The sequence below is a fragment of the Cololabis saira genome, chromosome 18 (genome assembly GCF_033807715.1).
Source record: "Cololabis saira isolate AMF1-May2022 chromosome 18, fColSai1.1, whole genome shotgun sequence".
Lineage (NCBI taxonomy): Eukaryota > Metazoa > Chordata > Actinopteri > Beloniformes > Belonidae > Cololabis > Cololabis saira.
In genome coordinates this window covers 6223739-6236421 of record NC_084604.1, presented here as the reverse complement: position 1 = coordinate 6236421, position 12683 = coordinate 6223739, and the positions used below count along the sequence as shown (strand labels likewise).

General features: G+C 39.6%; 1 protein-coding gene across 2 annotated transcripts in view; it reads right to left on the bottom strand.

Moving 5' to 3' along the window:
• The window catches only part of bach2b (BTB and CNC homology 1, basic leucine zipper transcription factor 2b), a 145528-nt gene extending 134268 nt beyond the window's left edge, over positions 1-11260 (bottom strand). For both annotated transcript variants that reach the window (XM_061746747.1, XM_061746748.1), the window contains exon 1: positions 10996-11260. The gene's annotated coding sequence lies outside the window, so the exon portion shown is untranslated. The remainder of the gene's footprint in view (positions 1-10995) is intronic.
• Positions 11261-12683: the final 1423 nt, after the last annotated feature.

Sequence of the window (12683 nt, the reverse complement as noted above, 5' to 3'; positions counted from 1 at the left end):
TGATTAGGGTGGCAGGATCTGGAAAAACAGGGGAGTGGGTAAAACAGTAAAAAAAAACCTATCCTACACTGTGAAACTGTGACAACAAGCAAAAAAATCTTGTTCCACTGGCAAATTTTTCTACTTATTTTAAGTGAAAATCTACTTAAACAGGTGAAAATTGTTGTTTTTTCCAGTGATGAGTCTTATTTTAAGTGTAAGGAGATTTTTTGACTAAAAATGAGACATTTTAACTAGAAATAAGACAAATATTCTTGTTAAGATTTTGAGTTTTTGCAGTGCACATGAGCACATCTGCGCCCGATAGGCTGGCAAATGTTCTTGCCAAGTGGATGTAAATGGCTAGGACTGCATCTGTTAAAGTCTGTTAAAAAAAAAATCAATAAATGACTTTATAAAGCCACTTTTTTGGTTATATATCAATCTTTTGATCTGCAAAAATAATGTAATGAATTTAAAGGAAAACACCTCAAGTTGAGGAATTTTTCTCAGGAATTTTTAGGTGAGAAATAGAAATATAACCCGCAGAAGAGACATTAGAGGTAGATGTTCGATCAATAGATGTAGCACTTTAGATTTTCCCTCCACAGATGAACCACAGAGCATCCCAACGACTCAGAGAGCTGACTATAGAGATGTTGCATGTTAATCAGGTTAAGCAGTGTCGTATCTCTTTAATGCTCTGGACAGCAGCCCTAATTTAGTGAAAATTCATGACCAAGCTGCCAAGGACTTAGAATGACACTCCTTCTACTGTGCTTCCCTGTTTCCCAGAGGACTCAGACCAGGCTCAACCACAGAGACACTCTTCACACCGCTTCGTTTTCACGCTCCACTGCTCTAATTTGACAGGGTTGGCATGTCATTGCTATGGTTGCAGCGGGAGTGAACTCCGGGGGCCGTGCACACAACCATGCTCACCATGGATAACCGGAGAAACCCTGAGAAATACACCATGAAATGAAGACATTAGCCTCCCCCGATGCCGTGATAACGGTTCTCTACTGGTACTGAGCTTGATATCCACTGAGTGAAAGCCCTCGATGGCTCTCGTTTGGCGCTTTTCCACTAGTACCTACTCAGCCCGACTCCATTCGCCTCAGTTTTTTCCACCAGGGGTCTAACGTGCAGAGTAGTTACTTTTTCTGTAACTATTCTGCCGAGGTTCTAAACGGCTGAGTCGGCTGTATCTGACATCATCACAATGCAGGCCACCGATTGGTCGGGGGGTTGGAGTCAGACGTCTGAGTCAGGAGGAGGAAATCAGAGAAAGAGACTCTGACGGATTCTTGTTCATTTTATTCGACCAGCAATGGCAGCAGAAGTCTGTTTCATGATCCAACTCTGAGGGTCAGATGTTCATAAACCTGGTGCTGAGGAGACAATTAAAAAGAGATCTAGACGGAGATAAGGAACGACCAGATCTACCAGGAGCTCTGTCTCTTCATAGCTGCTCACGGCTCCAGCTGACTTTTCAGCTTGAATCTTCTCTCACTCTCATTTTTTAACTTGATATGGAACACAAGCCACAGACCCAGCAGCACATCTATCATCTCCTCCAGGTTCTACATCTTTAGTGTTGTTGTCTTCTCTGTTTAGATCACACAATCAAATACGTCACAGCAGCGTCGCTCCAACCTCCTACTTCTGATCTGGGTATTGAAAAGAAACGAGGGCAAGGCGAGTGGAGTGGAGACGAGTAGGTACTAGTGGAAAAGCGCCAATTGGCTGCTCTTTTACCAGAGGGTACAATCCAGAAAAGACACACTTGGGGATGGGGGGGCTCATATAAACCAAAACAATTCAAAAGCATGCAAAACAATCATCTAAAGTATTATTTCAATATAATGCGTAAGTGAGTATGTTTTATCCAGCGTTGGATGTGGAGCATGTGCGTGATCACAGATGAGTGCGTGTGATGCAGCTGCCACCTCACAGCTGAGACAGAAACTCCTGCAGGCCACGAGGACGGAGAAAAAAACACAACCAGGGCGGAATAAAGAGAAATGCCGGAATTAGAGGTCAAATGAAAGACTTCTGACGAGTGAATGAGAAATCTGGGCAAAGTCTTTGTCAGATGTTTCATTAGGATCTGCAGGATATTTACAACTTCAGGACTATAATGTTTTATTTCTGATGCAAATATAAATATATATAATTAGAAAAATTCTTAGTTTAATTGGATTATTTTGAAACTGAATTGAAAGTCAGAATAATGAATCTAAAGTTAGGAAATTCAAAAGGAAAACTTGAAAAAAAAAGTCAGACAGAATAAAATAAAATTCCTAATTTAAGTCATAGTGGCGAAAACTGGTAAAAGGAGAAAATATCAGATACATGCTTATTAAAGTAAACCTTTAAATAAAAAGGCTTTCAATTTTTGCATTTTCTTTTTTATATCATTATTTATTTATAGCTGTTGGAGCATAGACGATGTTTGTTTTTTCATCTTTAAGTAAAGAAAATGCAGTTAAATAAAAAATCAGGAATCGATTTAGAATTCTGATCAATTTTGTTTGATGTTTCTGTAGCTAACACATGTATAAAATGTATCACCTTGATTTCCATAATCATGCAAAAGAGTACAAAACTTGAAATGCCAAATTATTCCTTCAGCCTGGAATAAAGTTAACCAGTTTTCATATTGTTGAACTAACGGTGATGAATGAGATAAATGTCAAACATGGAGGTCAGAGACATGTCCAGAAGATTGTGCTGAATATTGAAATCGTAGAAAATTAAGGAAAATTCAACGCTCAATTTCAAATAAAGATCAAGTTATTTAAAAAAAAAAAAAAATAGAAGTCACATTTTGAAACATAGATTCTGTCATGAATTTAAGATGCAAAAACAAAAATCTGGATTGGTTAAGAAGAATTCATTAAGATCATCGTTGAATTCTAATTTGAAAAGCAGAAGTAAATTACTTCATTTACTTTCATTTGAGTTTTTATAAAAAATATTTATACAAATAATAATTTTCTTTTACGGCTTGAATTATGGGTCATTGTAAATGTTGTAATATATGTCAATATTTCCATATTCATGCATAGAGTAACAGTTTAATAACATTTTTCCTTATTAGAACAGATCTATATTAGATATATATTACACATTAGAACAAATATATTTTAGATATATATTACACATTAGAACAAATATATTTTAGATATATATTACACATTAGGACAAATATTTTTTAGATATATATTACACATTAGAACAAATATATTTTAGATATATATTACACATTAGGACAAATATTTTTTAGATATATATTACACATTAGAACAGATATTTTTTAGATATATATTACACATTAGAACAGATATATTTTAGATATATATATATATTACACATTAGAACCGATATTTTTTAGATATATATTACACATTAGAACAGATATATTTTAGATATATATTACACATTAGAACAGATATATTTTAGATATATATTACACATTAGAACAGATATATTTTAGATATATATTACACATTAGAACAGATATATTTTAGATATATATATATATTACACATTAGAACAGACGAACGCTTGTGTCAATCATGCAATCTAACGATTTCTCGCTACAGTCTCGCTACAGTAGATCCTGCAGCCGTTTAATCCTCTTCACTTTCTCATCCCCAGAGGTTTTGCATTTCTACAGAAGAGCATCAAAGTATTCAAGGTAAAACTTCAGTTTGCCGTTTAGCAAACTGACAGGAAGGAAACGCCAGCCCGTCAACCTGAACTTGTGTGGTTACTTTTGTAAACACAGATGGATTTAATATTTACAACTCTTTTGTAGAAGTTTTTCTTCAAGATTGAAGTATTTGTGCTAGCTAACTGGTCTAAAACAGATACAATGATCTTTTTATCTCTTCATTCTGCTCTGGGTACAGTTGTGTGTGAGCCCGTGATCATCTGGAAATGACGGTCTTCTGTTGTTTCTGTGGCAGTTTCCATTTTGACTGTATTTCCCACTATCTATCCTTTTTGATTAATCTTATCATTGATGATGTTCCACCTTTACTTTACTGCCTTCACTCTGTCTTTGATAGAGGAAAAGGTCATTCAGCGACAGTTCAAAAAGACACACATCCATCATGCTGAATGTCTTGGCTGTGTAAAAAAAGAAAAGAAAATAGCCACACAAAATCCAATCTTTTCTCGTTTTAGGGCATAATTATTGTCGCAATGGTTTTGAGAGGCTAAAAAAGTTACCGTTTTTTTCCTCTCTGTAGATCTGAAACTAAAACTAACCCAAATGTTATGTCCTCTCAACTGCACCTATTCAAATGTCAAATTTCAATAGAGCTGAATATCACCTCATTTACTCTTATTATTTATTATTTCATGTCAACTAAACCTAAATACAAATGCTTAGATCTTACAGATAAGGATATGGAAGAGTAAACACTGTGGGCGACATGTTGAGTCTGAGCAGACGTGTCAAGTAACGAAGTACAAATACTTCGTTACCTTACTTAAGTAGAAATTTTGGTTATCTATACTTCACTGGAGTAATTATTTTTCAGACGACTTTTTACTTTTACTCCTTACATTTTCACGCAATTATCTGTACTTTTTATTCCTTACATTTTAAAAACAGCCTCGTTACTCTATTTCATTTCAGCCTTTAATAAAAACTATCCAGTTAAATTGCTCCATCCGGATAGAGTGAATTTGGTTGTGGTTGTTTCAGATGTTCTTGTCCAGTTTTGTTCTTACATCCGTTCCCTCAGATTCCTGCAACTAAACTTGGATGTACATTCCAATAAAGGTTAGGATAAATGATAACATGCCTCTGAAGTTTGACTTTTTGCACCATTACAATACTTATAGGCAACTAGTCATCATATCTCCTGCTCTCTGAAACACACGTTAATGCTCAATAGTACACATATATGGTTCTTTAATATATTTGCATTATACTAAGATGCATTCATTTTCAATGGCTTTTGTCCTTAATGCCTTTTTTCCCCCTTACATTACTTTTACTTTTATACTTTAAGTAGTTTTGAAACCAGTACTTTTATACTTTTACTTGAGTAAAAAAACTTGAGTAGATACTTCAACTTCTACAGGAGTATTTTTAAACTCTAGTATCTATACCTGAGTAATGAATGTGAATACTGAAGACACCTCTGAGTCTGAGATGGATCCGTTCTATGTCAGATTTACATGGATTTGTTGAAAGGAGACAACTCAATTTAAATAACCTGGAATTGTCTTTTCGCTGATTTATCATTATTAAACTCATTTAACCTGCAATTTCAAGTAAAACTTATGAAATCTGGATTTTAAAAATGCACTAGAGAACAACTTGTACTTTCTGACACAATGGGATGAAAGTAGTTGTGTTTTTGCCGCTCAGATTCAGAGTCCAGTCTTCAGCATGGGCTACTACAGTGGATGTATAAAACTCTTCAGCCTTTTCTCTGAGAGTTTCCAGCCCCACGTTCAGAGCCACGTTCAGCTGAGCATTGGCTCTGAACCGAGCCACTTTGGGGGCCACAACGTTAGAGAAACATTACAGCATCCCAGTCCCATACCAATAAAGTACTACTACTATAATCCAATAAAAACAGCCTCTTACAGTGTTTCAACTGTGATTGTCACTCTTGGCTTCTCACCTACCCTTCAGTAACTTTAAACCCTCCTTCTCAGATAAATCAGGATCAGATGTGAATCATTTAATTAAATAAATATGTCCATGAATGTATTGCGGACTACATGATAAGTTACAACAGCATTTCCAGTGAGTCTAGACCAACGTCTTCGCTTGAGGCAGCGGGACGCGCCTCTACTCATCAAAAAAGGTTTGACGCAACTATCGGGATGATTTACGTGTCTCAATGGTGCGATACACGCATCATGAAATAGGGGGGGGGGGGGGGGGGGGAACACAAACCTAAACAAAGCAATCTGTTGGTTTGGTCTGGTGGTTTCCATCTGACAGCTTGTTGGCGCGAGCCGGAGCTGCAGCAGCGAGCAGACGGGGCAACCATTCTGCAGCTGCACACTGATGGGAGCTGCCGGATAATGCAATCTGATTTCACACACGGAGTGATAACGCGAGTGCACGTCGCTGCCGAGAACAGAGGAGGGAGAAGAATGAAACATCCACGACATGACGGAGAGAAGAAGGGATTGCAGTGGAGAGAGAGAGAGGGAGAGAGAGGGAGAGGGGACACAATAGCTCTTGGTGTGAAGTGGAGGATCTGAGAGTTGTGCTCCATCTACGCCTCACGCTGCATGAAGCCCAGTCAGACATGCCTTTGTGTTGACGTGGGAGCGCTATGGGAACATGTTGTTTTTTTGTGTGTGTGTGTGTGTGTGAGGGGGTAAGGGGGGGGTTCCAGGCCACGGCACTTACTTTTGATGTTGAACTTGAGCTGGTGCAGTTTTCAGTATCCTCAGTGATGCAACCAAAAGCTGCAACTGCAGAGGAATTCTGAATTTTTCCAGCAAATTATTTATGTTTTCCCTTTCAAAAACTACGCTTCTGCTTCTTCTTTTATTAAAAATATGATGCAACTTGCATAGATTGCCTCGAAATAAAATGTATGAAAGATCACGCTTCATCATCACATCCTATTCCAGCTTCAATTTCATGACTCATTAAGCGATGAATGCTCAGGTTCATCTGTTCCCAGGCAGCTTCCTCCTCCATTAGCATGGAGATCAGGTAAAACCCTGGAGGTTACAGGCTGAAGGAGCAGCGGAGGGTCAGCAGAGTCACGGCCGGGGTCCCTGTTGCTTGTGTGGGATCGTAGCTGTGGCCCGGGGGCCCTGGGGGACTCGTTACTCTAAGAACCTTAAAACAGAGACTGAAAGATGTTCCCAAGCCCAGCTCCAGCCAAGAGCAGCTTACATAACGACAGCCAGTCCATCCAGACTCGTTATTCATGCGTTAACGGACCCGAGTGGGGTCTGGCTTCCTTTATCTGGACATGCAAAGGGGGGGAAAAAAAAAAAAGGAGGAACTATTCCAAAATTCCAAGACAAAGCCAGATATTTAAACACGTACAGGTTTGAAGACGGATGAACATGCATCTGTTCAAATAAATGTCCTGTGATGTCACGGTACGGACACAGTTAAGTGTTTCTGGATTCAGTTATTTCATTTGATGAAAGTAAATCGTCTTCAAATGTATATATACAGGACTGTCTCAGAAAATTAGAATATTGTGATTTTCTGTAATGCAATTACAAAAACAACTTGTGCTTTTTATTATTTTACCTCTTTTCTTATCATTTTATTTCATTTTATTTGTTATTTACTGTTTTAATTGTGTCTTGCCGCTTTTAATGTTGGATGTAAAGCACTTTGAATTACCTTGTGTTGAATTATGCTCTACAAATACAGGACTGTCTCAGAAAAATTAGAATATTGTGATAAAGTCCTTTATTTTCTGTAATGCAAAAATGTCATACATTCTGGATTCATTACAAATCAACTGAAATATTGCAAGCCTTTTATTATTTTAATATTGCTGATCATGGTTTACAGCTTAAGAAAACTCAAATATCCTATCTCAAAAAATTTGAATATTCTAGGAATCTTAATCTTAAACTGTAAACCATAATCAGCAATATTAAAATAATAAAAGGCTTGCAATATTTCAGTTGATTTGTAATGAATCCAGAATGTATGACATTTTTTGTTTTTTTAATTGCATTACAGAAAATAAAGAACTTTATCACAATATTCTAATTTTCTGAGACAGTCCTGTATTTTGTACTTTTCCGATTATGGTTGTTTAATCTAAGGGGAAAATATTTAATTCAAGGTTGGATTTACACCTGGAGGTGATCATCCTTGTGTGATCTGCTCTGAGGAGGAATCCCACCCAAGTTGAAGCCCAAACAACCCAGACTGCTTTAACTCTTTTCTCTGCAGAAAGCTCCTCAGAAAGCAGCCAGCATCAGTCATTCAGCTTTGAAGCTTCAGCTCCGACATTAAAGACAGTCCTAGATGACAGAGGCCTTCACAAACGCTGATGCAACAGCCCTGCAACAAGCAATATTATTGTGTTACTCCGTACTCCGGGATTATTCGGGCTTTAGAGTCAGATTAAAGATTTAGGCAATGTTTTTTGCCAAAATGTGTCAGTTGTGAGAGTTTAATTAAAAACAAACAAGCAATTGGAGATGTTTCTTCTCTTGTTTGTTAATGTACTGTAATGTCAATAATGTTCTCATAATCACATATTATTGTGTTCTTTTATGGATGTGGAGTTTATGGATGTGCTCTCTGGTCCAGGCTCTCCGCCAGATGTTGACGCTATGACAAAAACATTCTGAATCTATTCTCATATTAATTCCTAAAAATCGATTCTTAAGTCTAAAGATCAATTTCTTTTTCATCCTTACATTTTCGCCCGGTGAACTTCCCTGTTCTCGGACGCACAGTTTGTCATGACACTTCTGAAAAATGCAGGTGCTTCATGGCAATATGTGTGTGTGGTGACAGAATAAATTAGACAAGCTAAAATGATTTATTGCATGAGCTGTTGCAATTTCTTTCTTTTTTTGCACTTTAAATGGATATTGAAAGGCCTGTTATTTCACAATTAATTAATTATTGTGAAATTAATATTTCACTAGTTATTTTACAGTCATATACTTCAGGCAACAGCTCAAAAAATCATTTTAAATAACCCAAATTAATATTGGATTGAATCGAATCGACTCAAATCCTGAAAATCGATTCTGAATCTTAAGAATCGGAATCGATTTTTGACATTTGAATCGATACCCAGCCCTAAAAAAACATGTATTTGTCGAAAATCACAGGTCGCATTCCCCATCCATGAATCAGGGTCTATGCTGATGCTGAAATATCATCACACCGCTCCTCAGGTCTGTTACAAAGGAAAAGGGGCGACAAAGGAACTGTGAATTGTCTGAGTCTGGTTGAGATGACATTTAATCCTGACTGAGGTTCCACGGTGATGACCCCCCCTCCCTGGTCCCCACCTTTCCTCACAATAACCAGGAGATTCATTGCTGTGCATGTGCAGAGAAAGGCATCAGGGCTACTGTACAGAACAAAGGGCTCGGTGCGTAAAACTGCGCATGAGCCGCCATGCACGTGTTTGTGAGCGCAGCGCGGTGTCAAGCATGATTTATGGTTCCGCGTTAAATCGACGGCGTAGCCTACGGCGTAAAGTACGCGGCGACGCACACCGTACGGTGTGCTTCGCCGCGTACCGTACGCCGTAGGCTCTGCGTCGGTGTAACGCGGAACCATAAATCAGCCTTCAGGGGGGAAAAATGTAAGCGCGTCAGCTGCTTTTAAAAAAAATTGTGATTGCAAAGGTACTTCTTCTTTTTTTTCTTCTCACACCTGCAACTTATTTCTCTCCTCCACCAGCACCGGTCCAGGGGGATAACACGGTGTGGAGCCGATGCGCGGGATGAGAGCAGTAATAATGCGACACATGATGATAGCAGTGTGAGGGATGGGGAGGGGGGAGGAGGGGGTGATGCTGCGATCCCCTCTCCGCTTTGCCTTGCATCAGCATTTCCAGACAAAGAGGCTGGGATGCCGTGGATGTCACTGCTCCTCAGAGTGCTGTATCACTCCATCATGGCAGCATCACCCCTCTATCTCTCCCTCTCTCTACTCCGGTGATTCCGGGCATGGAGACGCCGAGCATGGAGCACGTGGAGAACCAAACGATTGTTAATCCAGTTTACCCTTTAAGTCATTATTATTATTCTTCCTTGCAAGGGGATATTGTACAACCAAAACAAGAAACGTGGGCGTCTTCTTGTCATTTTAGGACAAAGTGAACAAAGCAAAGCGATGTCATTTGAGGTCGACACTTTGTCCAAAAACGCAATAGACGCGCGTAATATAAAATCGAACAGATCTCATTGATAATAATAATAATGCATCAAGATGCGCTGCAGAAACTCTCCATCCAGAATCACTTGATGACCTTTCTGTTCTAAAAATTCCATGCAAAGCACGTATTTCCACGGGCTCGTGGGAGCTTATGGTGGATAACAGCGCATTTTGCCCCCAACATCAGTGACTAAGCCACTGCAGCATCCACTCACATGACAAAGCAGGACCTCGCTCAGCACTCCGACACTCACCCTTCGGGAGTGATTTCTCCCCCTTTTTCACCCCCCCCTGATCGTGGCCGTGGATTCCGACTCCAATCAGCCCCATAAATAGTTAATGATCGTTTGTATTTCTATATACGTGCTTAGATCACGGCTTTGTTGCGCTGCACATACAGGGCTCGTCCTTACACAGCAAATCTGCCCCGGACTGTCCTGTCTTTTCTTTTTTCCCCTCCTCATTGTTTTTTTGCAGCGGCTGCTTTCTTTCTTTCTTTCTTTCTGCTGCAGATTTGAAAGAGGTACAAGCAGGAATTCCGTCGCACAGATAGGGCCAATAATAATGTATGCTGATATTAATAACAAGGGCTGTAGTGCGTGAATGTGCAACATTTAATGAGCGAGGGAGGCGTTTAATGACGCTGCAAGACAGACAGTGCTGTTTGTTGAGCATTTTCGCGCTGGCAATTGCCCTGATTCTCCCCTGGGATCACTAACGCACTTTACTTTTTGAAAACAGAAAAAAAAAAAAAAAAAGGGATCGCAAACGGTATATACTGAGTCAAAGCATAACAGGATGTGGTGCGGAGTTTCACTCCTGAACCCGCGTTCACACCCTTTACACATTACACCCGTCAATATTCGCACCGCACGCCAAGCTTTCGAGATTTCGTGCATGCGGTTTTTATTCCTCTTCTTCTTTTTTTTTTCTAAAATTGACATTTATCCATTTAAGTCGACAAAGGGAAGGCTCCGGCGGCTCCAGCTTGAACCCGCACTTATGCAACTTTGCAAACGCGATCGCAGCAGCAGCAGCTCAGCATCAACAATGGACTGAGATTGAGAGCAAAGCGGGACCCCTGGCAGGAATAATGACACAAGAATGAAACAGTCCAAGGAACATGCAGCAGGACTCACCTTTTACTTTCTATTCTGCTCGTATTCCAGCCCTTTTGTCCGTTTCACACACAAGTTCTCTCACATGATGACTCGCTTTGTCGTTTCCTCAACGCCTCGCGGCTGCAGAGTCTCCGGTCGCCGCTCGCCCTCTCTTTTCCCTCTCTCTCTCTTGGAATAAGGACTTTAGTCAGAAACAGTAACAAAAACAGACGTCTGGGATTGTGCGGTGGTGTTGTTGTGTCCGTGCTTGCGCGTGCACGTGCGGGTGCTGCTGCTGCTCCGTCTCCGCTGTTTGTTCCACTCGACTGGACCGCCCGCTCCGCCTACTCCCCGCTACATTGTTGACATTCGGCCGCTGACGTCACCGCTGCCTCATTCACAACATCGCTGCTGGCGCGGCGGCGCGCACAGGCACACAGGCGCGCGGCCGCGGGAAGCGAGCGCGCCGCCGCGGCAGCAGCGCGGGCTCGGAGGATCGAGAGTACAACAACACCACGTTCCCGCTTCTTCCGCAGCGAGCAGGGTCACTGGGAAATAGATAAGGGACACCTAAATCAACCTGGTTGTACGGAAGAGTATTAGGGCCAGGCAGGGGGGAAATACAAATAATATTTTAGAGGAGGAAGATTCTTTTTTCATTATGCACTTCAAGAAAAAAGTCGAAATGTCGAGAAAAAAGTTGAATTGTCGAGATTAATGGTGAAGTACAATTTCGAGAAAAAAGTCAAAATGTCGAGAAAAAATTTGAAATGTTGAGAAAAAAGTCGAATTGTCGAGAGATTAATGTTGAAGTACAATTTCGAGAAAATAGTCAAAATGTCGAGAAAAAAGTTGAATTGTCGAGATTAATGTTGAAGTACAATTTGGAGAAAAAAGTCGAAATGTCGAGAAAAAAGTCAAAATGTCGAGAAAAAAGTCAAATTGTCGAGATTAATGTTGAAGTACAATTTGGAGAAAAAAGTTGAAATGTTGAGAAAAAAGTCAAAATGTCGAGATTAATGTTGAAGTACAATTTGGAGAAAAAAGTCAAAATGTCGAGGAAAAAAGTCGAAATGTCGAGATTTTTATATTTATCAAATGAAAGCCACTATCCATCCAGGTTTAAATGAGGATATTGATTTCAGTCCTTTTTTGTAACTTTTCTTCTCCTAATCTCCAGTGTTTGGTTGTTTGACAATTTAATTGGTGGAGCCATCTATTGGACATTATCTGTTGTTTCTCTTGTTTTGTATTTGTCCTCCCACCTACCCAGGTGTTTTCAATCATCCCATTTAAGGAGAATCAATGCATTGAGTGTTACACCCTGAGGAAGGCTGTGGCTGAAACGCATGGGCTGTAACCCATTTTTAAAATCTTTTCTACATGAAATAGCCAATTTAAATAAAGGCTTTTTATATTTGAAGAAGAGTGCCTTGGATTTTTCTTCTTTTTGATATCCTTTTTCCCACCAAAGAGCACCTTCGTCACACGACTTAGATGAACCTTCTGAGCACTCTGGACTTTCTTTTTTGTTATGTCGAGATTAATGTTGAAGTACAATTTCAAGAAAAAAGTCGAAATGTCGAGAAAAAAGTCGAAATGTCGAGAAAAAAGTTGAATTGTCGAGATTAATGTTGATGTACAATTTGGAGAAAAAAGTCGAAATGTCGAGGAAAAAGTCGAAATGTCGAGAAAAAAGTCGAAATGTCACTGTTCTGTCGGTTCCT